This window comes from Peromyscus californicus, unplaced genomic scaffold, assembly GCF_007827085.1.
Source record: "Peromyscus californicus insignis strain IS unplaced genomic scaffold, ASM782708v3 Scaffold_5__1_contigs__length_169319896, whole genome shotgun sequence".
Classification (NCBI taxonomy): domain Eukaryota; kingdom Metazoa; phylum Chordata; class Mammalia; order Rodentia; family Cricetidae; genus Peromyscus; species Peromyscus californicus.
This window is the reverse complement of record NW_026294573.1, coordinates 139,833,633-139,853,082: the sequence shown is the minus strand read 5'-3', so window position 1 is coordinate 139,853,082 and position 19,450 is coordinate 139,833,633. Positions and strand designations below refer to the sequence as shown.

Below are 19,450 nucleotides of genomic sequence, written 5' to 3'. Positions count from 1 at the left end.
TTGTTAAGATTTAAATTATTGTCCCATACCAGTGTTGGTGTATTGCATGTAGGTTGTTTATGGTTTTCTATGTTGCAGTTTCTAAGTATGAGGCTATTCTCAGAGTAAATGTAACAATTAAAGAACTGCCACCTGACATAAAAACATCTAATGTCTGATCAGTGGGCATTAGAATCTTTAAGATACATTTTTTGGAAACTAAAAATCAGTTTTTGAATGAGGACTATAAATCTTTTGTCTAAAAGGCGGAATCAGAACGTGTTACTGTCAATTCTATTTTTCTGAAGATCCATCAGTTGATTGTTCTGGATGAAGAGAATTTTCAGAAACCAAGGCTGGAAACTTAAGGTTGTTTAACTTTGCAGGTTCAAAAGAGCACCAATTGAATTTTAGTCTGATAGGTTTTCTCAGTAAATTAGTTTTATTTTCTTGTATTGTCTTAATGCTCTAATTACAGAGCCCAAATTAGTTCTCATCATGCCCAAAGGAGTTACAATAAAAGATTCTATTGTACCATCTTAAGGCAATGAGGTAAATAGCATTTATATAAGAGTACATTCCCTTTCTTAGGTTGCTTTTTACATTTTCTAAATACAATTTCTGTGAATGTTCCATTCTGGAGAAGGGAAATTAGCTCTATTACTTTGACATGAAACTTATTATAATTTTTATAAGTTTATGGAAAGTTTGTTACTTTACATGTGATGGTTAAGACCTATCATATCCTTAAAATAAGCACTGGTATGTCCAGTATACTTGATTGCAAGCTCAGCCTCAGGTATAAATTTGCTCTCCTAGTACATTTAAAATTGTTTAAGTAAATATTAGAAAATGTTTTTCCTGTGTTTTGGTAATTTGTTATTGTCTGAGGTAATTTAATTGAGTAAATTTCTATCTTAGTTGTGTTTCTCTTCTAATATTGGTATTTTATTTGAAAATGGTTGGAAAGGCATATGTTGTCAGCATTAAGATAGAACTGGACGGACAATAAAGTAGTCACACCAAGAGTGGAGGAAGCAGCCCTGCTGGCTCGTTCTTGGAAGAGTTAGAGGTTTTCCAGGAGTGATGGTCTGGGTGAGTACAGTGCACATCTGTAGGGCTCGGTAACAGTGTAAGCTCAGCTTTCCCTCAACAAAGCCTGTGCATCCTCAGACTTGACGTCACGCAGATAACCGATTTCATTCCGCTCTGTGGACAGTGCATGTGTCAGCCTTCCTAGGATCTCTTTCAGACTTAAAATAAGGTGTAAGACATTTCTCAAAAATAATGTGCCATGCATCATATTTTAAAGGACTGTATGTATATAAAGATGTATTATCATAATTGTTTACCCAAATTGAGATGAAAATGAACCATCAAATAATAAATTTAATTGGGGAAAAAGAGAGATTTAAATATTTATGTGAATAAATTGATTTACTGTTGAAATAGACAGAATTTTAACCAAAAGAATTGTTTTTGTTTCTGAATCTGTTTTTAAGTCCCAGAAGTTTGTAAACAAAGTAATTGTCAAAATAAAATAAAGTCTGGCAGTCTGCAAAAGGTCTTAAGCATTTGTCCTTTGACAGTTAATAAACATTTTAAATGGCCAAAATTAAAGATCTTAGTATCTTTAATTATATTAATTGTTTTTTTTAAAAAAGTGGTCACAGATAGCCTAGTATTTAGCTGCGTGTCTGCTGTGTTCAGGAGCTTTAATTATTACGTGTTTACTTACACAGCGCTACTTCAGTGGTTTTTAAAAGTACTATTCTGAATGTTTTCCTCAAAAGTCCTCTTTGTGTGTATTATAACTTAATTCAGTTTTATTAAACTTTTATTTCTTAAGCATGCCCTTGTTCTCACAGCATGCTGTTCTATTCTGAAGTACCTTTAACCATAGCTCAGGTTATCTCAAAGTAGGCACTACACATATAACTGCTCTGCTCCACATTGGCCCAGTGTCATACTTGAATGAAGTTGTACTCAATTCACCCTTTATCGGTTACAGCAAGAATAGGAGAAAACAGTTTAAAAGACTATAACGGATCCCGTTCTGAGGCTGACTCATAATAGCCTTTCTGCAGTCCACGATTCCTCTGCCAGAATTAAAAGGACTTGTTAATTAAAACCAAAATGCCCGTGTGTCTACGAACTTCTTTCCTAATCAGGATTCAGACACTGGTGTGCTCCCATTGGCATCCAGTGTGCTTGCTGTTGGCTCTGCTCCGCTCAGTGCTGCCACCCTGTGTATGGTAGTGCTGCTGCGGCAGGCAGGCACACGGTGGTGTGCTCGAGTGGTGAGTTCTGGAGCACTCGTGGAGAAGGGGTGTGCAGGCTGAGATGAGCGTGGACGCTGTTGTGTGTGCCCTGTCTCTGTGTGTGGTGCTGTGCTCCAGCTAGGTTTCAAAAGTTATGCAGCTCAGAAGTACCGTATTCAGCTGCCAAAAAGGAGAATTTGGAAAAACTTTAAAGGTAAATGCTGTTGTCTGTCTAATCTGCCGTTTCACTAAAATAAAGCAGCGCTGGACTAGTTCTCCAAATGTGGCTCGAAACTGGTCAAGTAAGAAAGCAGGGGTTCTGAGCATGTAAAGGTGAAAAATATCATAAGGTTTTTTTTTTTATTTTAGCCAAGTTGTAATTACAAGTTCTTCGTAGTAAAAGCAAAACCAAAACGATCACACACAAAAAGAGACTGTTTCTGCTTAAAAGGAAAGGAAACTTAACTTGATTGGTTAAATTCTGTGAATCACTGACCAACATGACTTTTAAATTATATCATCATTGTATTTAAGTATTAATGCTGTGCCTCAGCCATAAAATACTGGGGTTTGCTTGTACCTGGCTCATCATTTCATTTCCAAAGCAGCCTGGGAGATAGGAAGCCTCAATATAGACAGACTATAAAAGCTAATTATAAATTAATTTGTTAGTGTAAACCTATGTTAGGCTTAAAGTTTACACATATTAACTCAAGTTAGAAAGTGTTGTATGAATGCTTATTAAGCTATATATTTATATACATATATATGTATGGAATTTGGTGGAAAATGTATCTGCTTTCTAAGTTAAAGGAGATTTTAAAATATTATAAATCTAAACTTTGTTTTACAGGAAGGATCTCAGACACAGTTGCCTTAAGTCAGGTTTATGGCCAAGCCACCTGATTTCTGAATGATCACTGTTTCTTTCAGAAGTTTTGAATGGTTTTGCTTCAGTAAACAATGTAATTCTATATGGTAGCAGTGGAAAGTATTGCTTAGGTTGGTTAATTTTAGATATTGAGCTTCTAAGACCAAAGTGTCCTGATGGCCCTTCCCTCCCAGGAGACGTAGAAGAAATGACTGCAGTGTGTGTGCTGTCCCCTGAAAAGGCCACGGGCAAGAGCTTCACTTTGTTAGTCCTGTAATGTTCCCCATGTGGAAGGATTGGGAAGTTTTCTTTCAGCTCCATAAAATACCATTTTAACATTTTTAAAAAATAACTGATTGAAATGTGATTAAATTTTGGGGTTGGGGATTTAGCTCAGTGGTAGAGCGATTGCCTAGCAAGTGCAAGGCCCTGAGTTCGATCCTTAGCTCCAGGAAAAAAAAAAAAAATTGAATCAGTAGTGTAGTATTATCACTTTCAAAGAAACTTTTTAAAAATTTATTTGCTGTCTTGTTTATTACTCCTCATAGCAACTTCAAGGTAAGACTGGATCAGCTGACCTTATTTTAACAAAGCAATGTTAACGGTTATACAGATTTATCTAAAAATCACAAATCACAAGATTTTACACCATTTTAAAATATAGACTGCAACTTTATTGCCTTCACTCAAGTGCAGAGAGCCATGCCACTGCTCAGGATGATCATTGTTATCTGACATTGATCCATTCTGTAGTGAGAGACATAATTGGCTTTGTTTTTACTTTGCATCCTGACAACTACAACTTTATTCTTGTGCTAAATAGGAGCTAAAGTATGAAAGGTACCCATGCCACTCTTTAGGGGACCTATATTCACTGCCTTAGTTTTTGCTTGCTTTTAAAAATGTCATTTCAACGGTGGGTAGAAGTACAAAAGGAACACAAAGGTGGTATATTTTTAATTATCAAGAGAATAATATAGATACCAAACACTACAGTATTCATGGGAGGGAGAAGAGAAACTTGAGATGGGCCTTGGGAAAGGCGTGAGATAGAAACAGGCAAGAAAAAAGAGGGAGCGACATTTAGGTGAAAGATGTAGTTTCAACGGGAGTAGGGGCAGAAGTATGCTTCTTGCATGGTGAACCCAGACAGCCATACTGGAGAGCTGTTTCTGAGGGAGCTGTGCAAGGCAAGAGGAGATGGATGTGCCTGGGTCTGACCAGGGCAAGCCCTCATGGCCAGCCTCACAGTTTGCTCCATGTGCTGTAGAAGTATTTGAGCTGTTCAAGCAGAGGATTTGGGGTTAGGAAACTCAAGGTGCTTCTTAATTTCAGAATAACTTGAGCAGGAAGATGTGCGACATACTCCTGCTTTGACATGGGATCCTCTGCTATGTGAAAGGCTCAGATATTCCCCATTGGGTCCATGTTCACCAGAAAGTTCTGGGTGTTTATTTTCAATAATGCCTGATTCTCAGCACCCCTACAGCATGCAGTTTAGACATCAGCCAGGACTCAAGCTTCTAATCATAAAAGTGCCCATGATCACTCACTTGGGACCAGAATAGCAGTTTTGCACTTCTGTTGTAGGTGCATAGTCACAGTGGACATGTGGAGGAAGGACAAGAGAGCCAGGCTCACAGAAGAGTAGGCCGAGAGCAAGGGTGCACAGCTCAGTGGAGTTTTGACCCGTGGCTGAGTGTTAGGATGGCAGTGGGTAAACACATAGCAGGGGAGGATAGCCAGTGAGACAGGGCCTGTGCTGTACCAGTTCTTCCGTGGTTTTTTGTCCTACTTGGGAGAGAGACTCACTGAGTTTCAAGCTGGGCCTTTGGTAATAGTGATACTCAGTCCCTGTGCTCAGTCCTCCCCTTGCACTCTCCACCCTTAACTTCTGCTGACACCTTTGTCTGAGACTCCCCAGGCATCTTGCCGCCTTTCCAAAGCAGACTGTGCCCTCTGTACAGTCCCTGCCTGGCATGCCTTTGCTTCTGGGTTTCTGTAGAGTTGCCCAACACTTCTTCAGAACCCTGGGGAGAGTATATCTAGCTGTTTAGCTATCTAGCTGAGGTGGCTGTACCATATGGCTATGCATGGCATGAGGTGAGCTGCTGGAGACAACCTGTTATGCCAGCCTAACTTAGGCTAGCCCTCCCATACTCATACTGGAATTCCCCATTCTTCCTCTGTACCTATAAACCGTGCTCAAATTGTCTTCCATCAACAAAGCAAAACCCAAATCTTAACCTTCATTCCAACCCCTCAAGTATCTTTTTTCCTCAGCAGTGCCAACTTCATGAGAAAACAGTTTGTGTTTTGTATGTGGTCTTGTTTACCTCCCCATCTCTTGCCATCCAGTCTATCACAAAAGAAAATAGCACCCCTCCCCAGGAGCCAAACCCAGTGGCATCTTTCTAGTGTCACCATGGGTAGATCTTGAGTGCCATCGCTCTGCAAATTCCAGCCTCTTGCCTTCCTCCCTCCTGCTAGTTTGTCACTTCTTTGGTGGTGCTGTTCTTCCACCTGTCCTTGCTCACCCATGTGTTAGCACTCCCTGACACTTGTGGTTCCGTGATCTCCTACCCCTCTGTACACACTGTCACTGAGCACCAGGTTCCTCCCCCATGGCACCTTTTATGTGCAGCTTCATGCTAACGAAACCACTATCTCTACTTCACTCATGGTCCTCCATGCTTCTTTCTATATAAGCCAACTCCCTACATCTCTGTATTTCTCCTGGGTTTTATGCAGACTGCAGACTGCTCAGTACCTGCTTTGAGTCAGGCACTAAGCTAGACCCTCTCCTCAGACTGCAAGCAGGGCTTCCTCATACTAACAGCTGGTAGGAAGGCTATAAGAAAGAATCCAAGGATGAATAGTTCTGAGGGGCTGAATGAACAAGGACCCTTGGAGACAGCAGCAAATACAAAAGAATCTTTGTATAGTTGCTTGAATAATGAGGAACAACCTGGAAAACTCTGGCAGGATAACTACACAGCAGTCCTGCTTTAGTTAGGGGGAACTTCAGACACTGGAGACATAGGGAACAAGTTAGGGGACCAGCTAGAGGTCCACCTTCGCGAATACCTTGTGCTCTCCTTGGGGACTGCCAGTCCAGGGGTAGGTGGAGCTCCTGAGCCATGTGTAAGTTGCCCTTTGCAAGGTAACTGCCGACTGTCCTCTCACTCATCTTGGGGTCTTCTGCCCTATGGCTCGAGGCAGGGCCACCTTGAAAGCTCCACTTCAGGCATAACCCCCATGAAAAGCACAGCTCCTTGAGGCAAGTGAGCCCCCTCTTCTATATATCCCTGGCCTGCTCTTGGAGCTGTAGTGATATTGCCTTGTGTCCAGCCACCTTGTTACCTGCTGGGAGCTCTGTCCCATTCTGTGTGTATCTACTTTTCCTCCTGATCTGTCATTGCAGGGCAAGACATGTACCACCAGCTTTATCTTTTCTTTCTTTGAGAACTGGGCATATAGTGAATATCTGGTGCAATCTGCAGGATCTATTGTCGTGAAGAAAAGTCTGAACAAACCTTGTGCAACAGTTAGGAGCTATGTGATAAAAAGTCATCTGCCCAGGAAGACATTCCCCAGGAATAATTGTTGTCCCCCACCACCAAAAAAAAAGCTTCTTTTGGAGGAAGGCCATGACTCCTGAAATTGTGTATTATAACGTTACTTGTATATCCATCTCATGCTAAGAAAACAAGTGTTTAGCCTCAGCAGAGTAGAATATCAGGTGACTGGTCTGAGATCCTCACAGCAGGGTCAAAGTCTCAAAACTGGTTGTAGGCATTTCTCAGTTCCTGAAAGAGTGGACATCGTACATGTAAGTAAATTGTCACTATCCGTTACCTTCCAGGACAGAACTACAATGTTTGTAACATGTAGACACACAGGCTGCCTGTACAGATCATTTGAACTCTTTATTGTAGGCCGATTTGAAGAAGTTGAGAAAGTAGTAGAATTAATTCTTGTACCCAGACCACTTTTTACAGCAGTACAGGAGTTAGGCTTGCTTCAGCCACACCCCACCCAGATACAGCCCTCTGTTGGAGACCATTTGATGGGAGATTGTTACATGTTATTTGTATGATGTTTTTGGTATTCCCCAAAAGTATAGACTCTGAAGGTGTGATTACAGTGCAACTATTACATCCTCAAACAATAATTCCTCAATCTCATCAAATATCCTTAATTCACCAAATTCACATCTTCTTGGCTAGCATTTAACCCTCTTAGCAATTGCATGATTCAAATCTAGTAAAGCCCAGGCCTACAGTTACCTGACAATTCCCTTGTTTCTTTCGGCCCACACATTACTCCTTCCCCATTATCTCCCTTAATAGTTGTTGAAGTTATGTTTTTGGTTTTGTCCTGAAGCATTTCCAATACTTTTGAATTTTGTTCATTGGTTTTGTGGTGGGTTTTTTGTTTTGTTTTGTTTTGTTTTTTTTTTTTTTTTTTTTTTTGGTTTTTCGAGACAGGGTTTCTCTGTGTAGCTTTGCGCCTTTCCTGGATCTCGCGCTGTAGACCAGGCTGGCCTCGAACTCACAGAGATCCGCCTGGCTCTGCCTCCCGAGTGCTGGGATTAAAGGCGTGCGCCACCACCGCCCGGCTTGTTTTGTTTTTTAACACAGTGTGATGGCTCCTCTATGTTAGTAAAATTCAGAGGCTGCTTTGTGCTTCCCAGTAATCTCTTACGGGGGGAAAAACGTTTAAAAGAATGGATTAGAAGAGGTAATGTTGAGTTAAATGTCATAAGCAATCAGAATACCATAAATATGAATAGAAAATGATACCTTATTCCTACTGCAACACTGGGGTCCTATCATAAAGTGTATGTAAAATGTGAATGGATATTTCCTTTGCATTTTTCTTTAGAAGCCTGTAATAGTTTTTAAAACCGAATTATGTTCTTTTGTATAATGCACTTTGTGCAGACAAAAACATACCTCACATTGTATAAAGTTAGCTTCCTATATCCTTATGTGTTTCTTCTTTTGTTTCTCAAAAGCTAGATCTTTGTGAAAAAACACAATTGTTTAGCTTTCTCCCAGTTGTTGGCACAGGTAGGTTTATAGTTTTTAAGTGGTCTTGTGCATAAATCATTGTTTACCTCTCTGGTCATTTTCTTCAACTAAATTCTTAAGTATAAAATGAGTGGGCAGAAAGATAAATGCCTGTGTTTTCCTTAGCATGTCAGTCACATGGTCATTTGGACCTCTAGGAAAGACTCTTTCTTGGTGACCAAGTAGGACATGAGTGTCTGTATCTTAACCTCCAACATGACCCACATTGTTTATGCTTTTGCTTTCTCACCTGTCGCTGTCATTGTTTCCCCTTAATAGTCACCTTGGTGTCATTATTACATTTGCCATCGGTCTGGGACTGCTGATCTTTCCTGTTCCCCAAATCCAATTGTCCAACTTACTATTTTTACCCAAAAGACTGACTCAGAAGGTGCATGGTGCATGCTTTAACACCACAGCGTTGGATGTGTGTGCATTGGTAGCATGCTTGGCTATTCAGAACCCATGTTTCTCCACCACATTCAAGATCATCACTATCATTGTTGTACATTGACATTATAGGTTCATGTTAAGGTAGGAAAGGACTCACCTGTCAAAGCAAATTAATTAGAATTTTCAAAGCAGGTGAATTAAAGAGAGATTATACACATTACCAAATAATCATTTTAACATAATAATTTAAATTGGCATTTCAGCTATCTGAAAGATTTCAGTGGAGGAATCTGAAGTATCGGGACTATCCACGAGTCATGATCAAGGTGCTCTCAAGTTACAGTCCTACAGACACACCGCACATTCACATGATGCTTTCTTTGCAGCCCTTGCTAGTCCCTACCTGGAAGACCGCTCCGTCCTTTGCTTTTCTTGCCCCCTCCCCGCTGCCTGTGACTAAGGACAGTGACATTACTAGGTGATACAAAAGTGCAAAGTGACGGTGAGTCCAGTGCCTGTCAGGACTTGGGCCTGAGTTGCTCCCCAGCTCTGCCCAGAACATTCTCTCCCCTCTCTCAGCTCTGGACTCCGCTGTTCCCCTGAAGAAAGTTCTTTCCAAGATACTAGACGCTCTGAAAGGCCAAGAAAAGTAAAAGAGTGGGGAGGAGTCTTCTGAGGTGGGGCGAGGTAAGGAGGGCTACTGCTGGAATGGAACATCTGGAACAGTAGCCAGAGCCAGTTTGGTGGCAAGGAGTGAGCGAGCTCTGAGGGAACCTGTTTGAACAACCCTTTTTCCTCTGAGGCAGGACAGCTTCCTGGGTTCATCTTGTGTAGTAACCCTTCTTGCACCCTCTTGCCTGTCTCTCTGTCCTGTTTATTCTCAGCATTGGGTTCCTCCCACACTCCTGAGGTCTTAAGTGTCTCTACCATCACCCTTCTCCATACCCACTCTGAGCTTTGTTTATTTTTATTATGTTATATGTTTTTGTAGCACTGGCTATTGAATGCAAGGTCTCACCCATGCTAGGCTACCACTGAGCTACATCCCAGCCCTCACCCTGCTCTTTAAAACCTTCATGGTAGCATGGCCTCAGGCTAAGACCCAGCCTCTACACACACACACACACACACACACACACACACACACACACACACACAGTCTGACTGCCCTGAGCCCTCTTGTAGGCCAGGCCCCAGCCCAGGACTGCCTCCCTTGCTTGGGGTCTTACAACCTCACCTGAGACCCCCCCCCAAAACAGTTTGCCTCGAAGCCCCCGAAGAGGAGGAAGAAGAGATAACCTAAGGTCCGATAAACCTATACCTCATTGGCTGTGATCACCTTGGTAATTCAGGCTGCATACTTCCATCCACAGGCTGAAGCTGGCCCAGATCATCCATCAGGTCTAGCGGTATTCCCCTTCATCGGGGACAACTATGAGGGCTGGAAGGATTCCATCCACCACAACCTTTCCTCTAACCCCTGCTTCCTTAAGGTGCCCAAAGACCATGTGAAGCCCCAGGTTAAGGGCCTTCTGGGTGGTGGGCATGAGCCTGATCCTAGAGAAGTACTGTGCCTTCAGAACACTGCCCTGTGCCAGCAGTGGCAGACCCAGGGCACACACAAGAGCTTTTGCCAAGGACCTGAGCCCCTTCGTGCTCCATGGCCAGCACTATCAGCCTCCCAGGATTCCACAACCATCCAGGAAGGGTTTTCAGCATCAAGTTCCTGATAGAGGACCCTGAAATCAACATGGTCCCAGCATGCTGAACCAAGGGGGAACAGAGGCTATACACTATACCCCCTAACTCCTCTGAGAACCTTCTGTGACCCCTCCGTTCCCTCCAGGACTCACAAGAGTAGAGGGGGGACTTTCCAGAGGAAATCATCAGGCCTTTCCCCCTTTCCTCATGGCAAGGGACCTAGCTCCTTCACTTATTTCAGGGTTCCCTAGATCCTATTGGGATGTCCAGCAGGGGGTGTGGAGACTCCCTGTGAGGACAGCTACCTACCTCTTACTTACCCTTTTCATCCCCAATGTAGTAATGCCCTTGACGATACTACCTTCCACCTCTTATCCACAGGCCCATTTTCAACCTACTGAACAGTAGGTACTGAATCCCAAGATCAGCTCTGCAATTTAGATTTCCTCTTCCATAGATTTCCTCTTCCAGGGAGTACCACTCAACAAGAGCATCTATGATTTGTGCATATATGTCAGCCACTCTTAGGTCCTGGTTGCCCTTGCTTCAGGCTGACTCCTTTCCTGGGACAGCCTACGATACTTCAGGGTAGGCAGGGACTGCTTCTCCTTCCCACCTTTGGATACCAGATTGATGGAGAATCAGAGCTAGGAACCTATCCACAGCTATAAAACACCAGGTACAGACTTGCTGAAAATCCACAACTTTTAAGTGGGCTACTCCAGAAAGGGTTGTGGCTCTGCTAGGTATGATAGGCCTGGCTAATCATGGCTTCACCTCTCCCACATGTAGGGACTGAGTCTGGAGAAACAACGCTCAGCCTTGAGTGGTGCTGCTTCTCAGGCCCTTGTGCCATCCATCTGTCCCTCTGTTACCATGCCTTCCTGTCTGGGGGAGGAAGAGGCAGAAATGAGTCCAGCCTGAAGTCTTGCCCTTGTTCAATTGCCTGGAAAGGAGTATCACCTTTTGGGGAAAGGGTTAGGAAATGAAAGACTGGGGCCTTACATGATTTGGGGGTGATCGAGGTAGGAGAGATAACAGTAATTTACAACATTAAAAAATAAAATAAACTTGCTAGTTTCCCAGGCTCTATTAAATAAGTTGCCATTCAGTGTCTTCACCTTACTAACTTTTGCTCAACTTATATAAAATTCTATTGGCTGCTATTGCTCCTCATTATTGGATGCATCTCCTATCTACTGTCACTTACTGCCCACAATAGTCCAGTACAGTTTGATCAATCTTGCTTTATAGCTGAGGAACCTGAGGCTGAAAAAAGCTGAACCCTTTACCCAGACCACAGTGCCCTGTTTGCCTCAGATGAGATTGCTTTCACACACACCGCCAAGTCTAGCTGCTGCTTCTGCTTTGGCCTTTCCAGCCTTACTTGACACTCCCTAAGACACCATGGCTCCCACCAAGGGAAGCTTCATTCCCATCATGCTCAGCACACACCAGTTGTGGTCCTGTTCTACTGTACCACCTCTCAGGAGCACCACCACCACCACCACCATCCCACACGTGCGCCATCTGTTCTTTCTGTGAATTTGCTTTGTACCTAACCTGTGTTTATTTTGTGGTGTTTTCTGTCTTCTGTCTTTGGTTGTCAATAAGGATAAGTCATCAGTGCCCCTTTGGCACACCTTCCTCTGTAGATTATAGAGTGTTGTGTTCCCAGTGACACTTTAAGACTTCACTGGGATGATAGGCATTGATTGATTTGTCTCTAAGTTGCTTCTAGTGTATTCCTTGGTACCTTTGTGCAGGGGTTGGGGACTCTGTGGTCCATTAAGGAAAAATGAACTTTCCAGTCATGACCACAAGGTGGCACAGTGACTACAGCTTCCTGGTATTCGTTGAGAATGGACCAAGACAAGGAAAAGGCCTTATCTCCTTAAATGCTAGATATGCAATGGAAAGTCCAGAGAATTTCCAAATTTTCAATTCTCAGTCATTTGTAGAGACAACTGTTTTCTTCATCATCTGGTGGGCCAACAGGGTAGAAAGAGCCCTCCTCTTCCCCTTCCTCTTCCTATTTTTTATTTGTTCAAAAAATACTTGAGTGTAAAGAAATGAGCAGTAAAAAGCAAGATGCTTTCTCTGATAGAGCTTATATTCTGTGACATCCCTGGAGCCAACTGAAAACATTATGGATAGACCCAAGAGTTCCTTTGCTGTTTCATGTTACTTCTGAAGCCATTGTTTTCTGTCTTCCCCAAACTGAATCAAACCATAGGTTTATATTTTTGTTCAGCATGCAAAAGAACCACCAGTAAGTATCTATCAATAACTAATTTTGGTTTATTCATGATTATCTCTTTTTCTGCTTCCCATTTATCCAGTTAGTCAAGAGTTATCGATGTGTTCCTTACAACTTTAGAAACATCCAAAGTTACATTCAGAATTATTATGTATTCAGATATAAACATAGAAATGCTGAAGTCCACATAGCATTTCTTTATGATCAATGCCGGTAAAACTTTCAGAAGATAAAGAAGACCAGTAATGGGGCCAATATGTAAAGGTATTATAGATTTGACATATACTATATTGGTATTAAAAGTGACTTTTTGACAAGGTAAAGCTAATATAAACTTACTTAGTTAAAATTGCATCTAGTTTAGAAATGTCTTTTACAAGGAGTAAAAATGATAAAAATATAATTTAGAAACATCAAATGTCACACATCATCTGTTTGAAAACTAGAAATTACTTTCTGGTAGAACAACCCTCTTCATAGTAGAAGTCTTCATTGGAAATTCACACTTTTCTAGTATTGGACCTCACCTCTCCCTGTGACTTCCATCTGTACGTCACCTCTGCCAGCCTGAATGTGCTGGATGGGAGTTAACTCTACACAGCTCTGGCCATCTCTTGCCTTAGCCACAGGATAATCATAGGTAGTTAACCAGGGTGTGGGGGTACAGGGAGGAGGATAATGGGCTTTGTCAGTGGTTCTCAACATGGCAGTTGCGACCCCTTTGGAGGATGAATGACCTTTTCACAGTGGCCACCTAAGACCATCATGCATATCAAATATTTACATTGCAATTCATAATAGTAGCAAAATTACAGGTAAGTAGCAATGAAAATAATTTTATGGTTGGGGTTACCACAACATATGGAACTGTATTAAAAGGTCCTAAACCTTAGGAAGGTTGAGAACCACTGGGCTATGTGAAAGAGAGGCACCTCAGGTGTATGTTTTAAAGGGCATAATAATCCTCTCCCAGCCACAGCTAAGCTACAAGCAAGGGTAAGTTCATCTCTGAGTAGGCAAAGCTATTGCCCAAGTTGCCATTCCATTTCACTAAAAAGTTTCTTTAGTTGTGATTTGGGTTTATCTGTGACTGCCATTACCATAAAACCCAACATATCCCCTGCCTGTTTACAGACATGGCATCATAAGCATGCTACTTCACTAAATACCACTTTACTCTTTGAGTGCGTAAGCCTTTCATATGAAATGTTCTTTTTGTTTCTTTGTTGACTATGATCAGTGTAAGAGCCTGTACTGGGAGAAGGGGGTATTGTGTGAATGTGTGTATGATACGGGAGAGAAGAGACATACATGTATCATGATACACATGTGGAGTCAGAGGACAACTTTGTAGAGTTGATCCTCTGCTTCTACCTTTTACATAGTTTCCAGGAACTGAGCTCAGCAAACACCATTACCCACTGAGCCATCTCGTCCTATACATATCAGGACATTGTGGGACAGGACTGATTGCTGAGTAGCACACTGAATACAATAACTTTGTATATTGAGCCCCCAGAACTATGCTGAAGACTACATTAAGCTTTCCATGGCTGCCACCAATCCTGATGATCTGAGTTCAATTCCCAAGACGCACATGGTGAAAGGAGGGAGCGAACCCCCACAAGCTGACCTCTGACCTCTACAAGTGCCGCATACATACATACATACAATTTTTAAGAGAGAATAAATTGTCCAAAGTTACACTGGTCGGGTAGGAATGTTTGTTGGGGCCGTCTTCAAGTAAGCTTTTAAAGGAGCAGTGTGCAAAGGTGAATACCAGGCATTCACTGTCTAAGATTATGAAATGACTCTCTGCAGCATGCCCCATGTCACAGTAGGAAAAGGGCCAAGAGGTATGGAGCAAACTGAAGAGTTTTGGGGTGCTGGAAAGAGGCTGCCCTTAGCTGCTGCAGCCCCAAGCTTTAGATTAGTGACTTTGATTATCACCTGTCAGCAAACGCAACAAAGTGAGTTTACAGTTTTATGTTTTAAGAAAGTTGTTCCTTTTAAAGGGAGGGGGGAAAAGTTAGGCTAGTTAGAAACCAGGAGGTAATGACCACTCAATTCTGTTTCAAAAAGCAACAGAGGCACATAAACATTAGCTCATTCTCAACAGTCTGAGCATGGGGCCAGTATGCATGTGTCAGGAGGAAGCTGGGCAGGCACCTATGTTTGGAGCAATTTATAATTGATCAGCATAATTTTTAAATGTTAGTGTCTGGTAACATCAGCCATCTAATCACATAGCTCCAACTCTTACAGTTTGCTTGAAATGTAACATATCTCCTGCGGTTACCTAGCCCTGCTTCTAATCCCTCCTACCTGAAATACCTGTCGTGTATGGCTCACACTTATTCTTTGGGTCACATTTGTCTTGGCTCTGGAATACCTGCCTGTGTATGGCTTACACTTGTTCTTTCGATTATGCTTGTCCAGTCTCTGGTGCTAATTAAAGTAAAAAATAATAGAAGTCTAATGCAGAAACATCAAACGTCACATTGTCTGTTTTAAAACTAGACGAAGATGCTCCTGGTGGAACATGTCTTCCAGTTAGTGTGGGATATCTTTCCTTGGAAGGCTGTTGCTGATGAGCACACACATGCTTTAGGTCCTGCAAAGAATGGGGCACAGTCTAAAGCCTATTGTAAGCTTAATGATTTTTAGTCCTGCAGGTTAAAAATTTATTTTTCAAATTTGTTTAAGTTAGCACAAAAAGTAATGGGTTTCACTGTGGCAGAAAATGTTTTTATTATGCCTTATCTACCAAGCATCACCTTAGCCATTACATCAGCCTACACTGAGCACAATCGCCAAATGCAAAGCCAGTTTTGTAATGAGGTGTTGAACATCTCGTGCCATTCATCAAATACTGAAAGTGCAGTCAGAAGGTTTGTATGGGTGCACCTTTGTACAAGTGTAAAGTTAAAAAAATCAAATTAAATGGTAGTTAGAAGTCCAAGACAACTAATATTTAAAACTGCAATGTAGAAACTGCACCCAGACTCAGCAACAGGCACCTCCTTGGTATTTAATAAATGAAACAGATCCTAGAACTATTTATTATCCACAGCTCTCAATTCCAGTTAGAGTATATTCCTGGACCCTTTAAATCATTGGCATGATAGGCCAGTTCATAAGCAACAGGTGAGCCACAGTGGCTCCTCCGAGTAGAACAGCTGAGAATGTGGCTCTAAAGCCACTTGGATGTGTGTCCTTCCTACTCAGGGCTGAAGGCTTCTCACAGCTCTACTGAATTTCCTCACATTGTCTCCCCCTCGGAATGGGAAGGAGAGATTTTAGTCATTTTGAGCCATATCCTTGTAAAGATTCCAGATTGTCCATTCTTAGAGTGTTTTCTCTTGAGATTTCACTGAATTCATCTGAAGATTTGTTTTTTCTTTTCCTTGATATTTTCAGTACAAAAACACCATTCTGTTTTCTCTTGGCTTTATTGAGGTATAGTTTGTGTCTATAAAAGTAGACAGATGTGAAGCACACAGTATACCATTTGGACCACTATATGAGGCCATCACTGCAGCTCATATTGAATGTATCTACCATTCCTACTGGCTTATTTACAGTCTTTGTGATTGATCCTTCCCTGTCTACCTCCTGTCTTGTCATTGTAGTGTATTTCACATTTCCTGGACATCTGTGAATATGAATGGAACCACACAATATGTACCTTTTCTGGCCTGGTTTGTTTCAACAAGCATAATTAACTATTTTGAGATTTATTCGTGTTTCTGCAAATATCTGTTGTTCATTCCTTATTGCTGCTCACTAGTGGATTGTGTCCATGTTGATAGGCATTTGGTTTATATATAATTTTGACTATTAAAATAAAGCTGCTTTGGATATGCATGCACAAGTCTTTGTAAAGATGTATGCTTTCATCTCCTGTATAAGTAGATAGGACTGAAATAAATGACTGTCACATGGCAGGCGCATGTTTGACTTTTTAAGAAACCACAACTGTTCTCAAAGTGAATTGCATCATTGTTACCTTCTTTTCATTACGGGTGTGCCCACTGTGTAATACAATTTCAGAGAGGCCTATTGCACAATAACTGCCAAACCCAGTCAGCCACTTTGGACCCGTGCTATGATCTCACTGTTATAATTTGCATTTCCCTGATAGCCAGTGATGCCAGACATCTATTCATGTAGGGTTAGTTTTTGCCATTTGTATATTTTTCCTTTCTAAAACATAGTATTTTACTTTCAATTATCTGTGTTTATCTATGCAAGAGTATGTACATGTGAGTGCAGGTGCCCACAGAGGTCAAAAGAGGGCACAAGATCCCCTAGAGCTGGAGTTACAGGCAGTTGTAAGCTACTATGGATATTGGGAACCAGACTTAGATTTTTTTTTTTTTGCAAGAGCAGCAAGTGCTCTTAATGGCTGAGATATCTTTCCAGCACCCATTTATATATTTCATGAGGAAATACCTACTAATGTCTCTTATTCTTTTTGTTTGTTTGTTTTTTGTTTTGTTTTTTTGTTTTTTTCCGAGACAGGGTTTCTTTGTGTTGTTTTGGTGCCAGTCCTGGATCTCGCTCTGTAAATCAGGCTGGCCTCGAACTCACAGAGATCCGCCTGGCTCTGCCTCCCGAGTGCTGGGATTAAAGGCGTGTGCCACCACCGCCCGGCTGTTTGTTTTTTGAGACAGGTTTCTCTGTAACAGTCCTGGCTGTCCTGGAACTCCCAGAGATCTTCCTGCCTCTGCCTCTCGAGTGCTGGGATTAAAGGGGTTAACCACCACCACCTGGCTTTTTTTATTATTATTATTATTCGTTTTTAATTGAATTATTACCATCTTGTTGAGTTTTGGAAGTTCTTTTTGTATCAGACAGACACTCCATAAAGTTTCTGTTTGTCCTCTAGCTCCCTAGCTTTTCCTATTCTTGGTGATGTCTTTTGAAGATCATTTTTAAGTTTTGCTGAAATCCACTTTATCAATTTGCTGTTTTAAGGGTTGTGCTTTTGTTGATGTTGACAATTTCCTCCTCTTCACAGATAGTTTTATTTCTAATATTTTCTTCTAAAACTTTTATAACGGGTTTACAGAGACTAAATCTTATATTTCAGTCTGTGATCCAGCCCAGAGTATAGTTCTGTATATGGTTTAAAGTATGACTCAGTTCATTTTTTGGTATATGGACATTAACTTTTCCAGTGGCATTTGTTGAAAACATAGTTTTTGGTAAAAATAAAATATTCTAATTATAAAAATAAGACATTTTGGTAATATAGAAGAATATTCAGTCTTTATCTTACCAGTCTTTTATTTATAAGTTACCTAAGTACATGAATGGGTCTGAGTGGGATAAGGTAGCTGGAAAGATGCCTTGGAGGTCAAGAAGCCATATTGCTCTTATAGAGGACCTGAGTTAAATTTCCAGCACCCACATTGGGCAGCTAACAACTACTAGTAGTAACTCTGGCTCAAGCAGGGAGCCTCGCTCTGGCCTCTGAGGACACTTGTACACACACACACACACACACACACACACACACACACACACACACACACACCACACACGCTTAAAAATAATAAAAATAAATATTAAAAGTTAACATTTTTATGTTTTCCCATGTGACCTAATATATTCAATCTTTAGCTGCTTTTTTCCATGTAATTTCATGATCTTAAACTTGGTAGGTTTTAATAACTGCATATTTATTCTGTCACATGTACACTGACTTCCATCCATTTTATTAAACATTATCAATTTTATTCTTAAAATGTACTTTGACTCTATGCTTAAGTCCGAGAGAGAGAGAGAGAGAGAGAGAGAGAGAGAGAGAGAGAGAGAGAGAGAGAGCATGTTAACTTTCAAAATAGTTTATCAAATCTATGTATTTGGCTACATCAAGTCTATTGTATGTATCTTAAAGAACTTTATTTATTTCCACGTGTATTCCAAGAAAGATTCAACAATTTAGTCTTCCACCAGCAGTAACTAAGAGATTGAGTCCTTTGTACCAAGTTCTGTATATTGTTTTATAAAACTGGAGGATGTCCTGGCTCGCCCTGTTCTTCCTCTGTCTACTACCTTGTTCTTTATTAAGCTACAAACAGGACCCTTCTGTTCAGCCCTGGCCAACATGAGGAAACTGAATTTCTTTCTTCTGGGACAAGAAAAGCTCTGCAGATGGACATATATACCCCCATGTCAGTATAGAGAAGCCAGTTTTCTTACTCCAAACCGGTACCTGCTGGTCTTCTCCCATTCTCTTTCCACAACTCCTTCCCTATATTTTGATCACATTCAGACACACACCCAGCCTCCTGATCTTTTTGCTGATTCTCTTCCTCCTTTTCCTCCCTCTCTTCCCCTTCTGGAATGGTTAGTGTTGGTTATTAACAAGACCTGAATCACCCAGGAGACAAGCATGGGGCACACCTGTGAGGGGTTATCTACCACCCTCTGGGCACACCTGTGAGGGGTTATCTACCACCCTCCGAGCACACCTGTGAGGGGTTATCTACCACCCTCTGGGCACACCTGTGAGGGGTTATCTACCACCCTCCGAGCACACCTGTGAGGGGTTATCTACTACCCTCCGGGCACACCTGTGAGGGGTTATCTACTACCCTCTGGGCACACTGAATCACCCAGGAGACAAGCATGGGGCACACCTGTGAGGGGTTATCTACCACCCTCTGGGCACACCTGTGAGGGGTTATCTACCCTCCGGGCACACCTGTGAGGGGTTATCTACCACCCTCTGGGCACACCTGTGAGGGGTTATCTACCACCCTCTGGGCACACCTGTGAGGGGTTATCTACCACCCTCTGGGCACACCTGTGAGGGGTTATCTACCACCCTCCGGGCACACCTGTGAGGGGTTATCTACCCTCCGGGCACACCTGTGAGGATTATCTACCCTCTGGGCAC

At 41.9% G+C, this 19,450-nt stretch overlaps 1 protein-coding gene and 1 pseudogene across 5 annotated transcripts in view; both read left to right on the top strand.

The window, feature by feature from the left end:
• The window catches only part of Plag1 (PLAG1 zinc finger), a 46,901-nt gene that overhangs the window by 6,380 nt on the left and 21,071 nt on the right, over window positions 1-19,450 (top strand). The window lies entirely within an intron of this gene.
• On the top strand, window positions 7,526-18,024 carry LOC128096706 (forkhead box protein H1-like; annotated as a pseudogene).